Source organism: Erpetoichthys calabaricus, chromosome 9 (assembly GCF_900747795.2).
Source record: "Erpetoichthys calabaricus chromosome 9, fErpCal1.3, whole genome shotgun sequence".
Lineage (NCBI taxonomy): Eukaryota > Metazoa > Chordata > Cladistia > Polypteriformes > Polypteridae > Erpetoichthys > Erpetoichthys calabaricus.
In genome coordinates, this window is record NC_041402.2 from 133,845,753 (window position 1) to 133,848,432 (window position 2,680).

A 2,680-nucleotide genomic window follows, 5' to 3' on the forward strand; every position below is an offset into this window, starting at 1 on the left:
GCACCAAGCACTGAATGTTCACCACACCATCTGGAGTGATTTTAATGCCCCTTGCATCCTCGCCCTTTCAAAACTGCTTATTCTCGCAGCTTGGTGCCAACGGTGGCAAAAATTCAAAGGGAAAGTTGACTTTGATTAAAGCTCTAGAGGCCTGAAAGGCAATTTCGACTACAGCTCGAGGCCTAATTACGCATTCTGATTCAATTACGCATTCATTCAATACACCTATATCAGGTTTGTGGTGCTTATACTTATTACTATTCCATATTTTACTGGAACATTCATCATTCAATATTATATTATAGACCTGGAAAATTCATCAACTAACAGTACAAGCCTGTACAGTAATGAGTGAAGCGGACTAAAATCATTACAAAAAAACTTCTTTGTTTCTTCTTCTACTTTTCGTTGATTTGTATTTCTCATTTTTTCCTCTTTTACGGCCATAGTCCTACATAATTATAAAATATGGCAATTTTTATGCACATGACACAAAATAAATTAAGCTTAAAGTCTACATGTGTTTCCAAATTCAAAGCCAAACTAGCATTTGCCATGACTATAAACAAGTCACAAGGACAAACATTTGACATGGTAGGAATATTCCTTGCTGAACCTGTTTTCAGCCATGGTCAATTGTATGTGGCTTTTTCAAGAGTCAGAAGGGCGAGTGATGTGAAGGTGCAAGTTAAAGATGGGCCACATCAAGGGAAATTACTACCAAACAGTGAGAGTGTCTTCACGAAAAATTTAGTCTAGAGAGAGATTTTACAACTTTAGTTGCATACTGACAGGCCTCCAGTATACAAACAAAAAATGTTGTCATAGCATGCATTTTTTAAGTGTACAGTATTTTTCGCTGTGATAAAGTCATACATATCCCAAACATCTTAGTTAATTATCATTACTTACATCACTTTCTTATTTATTTCTTACTTATCATTTGTTCTTCATACACTGCTGACACAAACTCGTGCCCGTTTCATCTTACGTTATCGAAACGGGCTTTTTGTCTAGTTCAAAAAAATAAAAAAGAAGAGGCAAAGTCCTCTTATCTATACTAATAAAAGGCAAAGCCCTCAATGACTCACTCACTCACTCACTCACTCACTCACTCACTGACTGACTCACTCATCGCTAATTCTCCAACTTCCCGTGTAGGTGGAAGGCTGAAATTTGGCAGGCTCATTCCATACAGCTTACTTACAAAAGTTAGGCAGGTTTCATTTCGAAATTCTATGCGTAATGGTCATAACTGGAACCTCTTTTTTGTCCATATGCTGTAATAGACTGCAGCTCGATGGCCGTGGGAGGCGGAGTTGCGCTGAAGAAAACATTCATTACACAATTGAGAAGGCAGCGAAACAATAAGAAGCGAGCGAGTGACGCATACAAGCATATTCATAAGTGCAGCTACTGCGGAAACAAAGCACGGTGTAAACCGTAAGTTTAATTTAAGTTTATAGAAACGCTCTCGCTGCCGTTTGCAATACCATATTCGCGACATACAAGTTTAATGAGAAGACACGAGGTATAAACGAGACTTTGGATCACTTTGTAACAGAGTTAAAATTGCTGTAGCGAGAAACTTTTAAGTGCCGGGTCTTAGCTAACATTAAATAAAGCCGTGGACATCGCAACATCACACAAGAGAGCGGCTCACATGATCTGACTAAACGCAGCACAAGTGATCACTTCGATGAATCAAACCTGTTCAAAAAACACATTACACAATTGATAATGTAGGAAAAGAATATGAAGCGACTGACGCATACAGACTTATTCATGAGTGCAGGTACTTCGGAAACAAAGCACCGTGTAAACCTAAAGTTTAAATTAAGTTCATAGACCTACAAAAGGTTGCCATTGATTTGAGGCAAGATTGCTTTTCTCCTGTACAACTATACATTGCATTCTCAACAGTAAGCTTGCACAGCTTGGTCATTTTACAACCGGGGTGCTGAACTGACAACGTGGTATACAAAGAGAACTATAACAATCGTAATAAACGAACAATAAAACAGCAGAGAACCCGTGGATTAAATAAAAAGGCTGCTTCCTTGGCGAAGCAAGGAAAAAGGATGGGCTTATATGGCGTTCGTTTATAAAACAGCGAAGAAACTGTGTAAAGGCTGCTTCACAAAAAAACAGCAGAGCGCCTTATATGAGCAGGCAGTCAGCTAAAGAAGGGAATCAATAAATAACTATAATCGTAATAAACAAACAAAAAATAGCGGAGAATCCGCGGATTACATAAAGGAAATGGGTACCTGAACAGAAAAGTGAGTCTCGAATAGTTACCCAATAACTATAACAATCGTTATAAAAGAACAATAAAACAATACAGATCTGCTAAGCAAGGAGAAAGGATGGCCTTATATGGCATTCGTTTATAAAACAGCAGGGATATATATGTGAATGTATGTATGTATATATGTATGTGTATATATATATATATATATATATATGTAGATATGTATATATATGTGTATGTATATGTAGATATGTATATATATGTAGATATGTATATATATATATGTAGATATATAAATATGTATATGAATATATATGTGTCTGTATGTGTATATATATAAATATATGTGTGTATGTATGTATGTATGTGTGTATATATATATGTATGTGTATGTATGTATGTGTATATGTATATATGTATATGTGT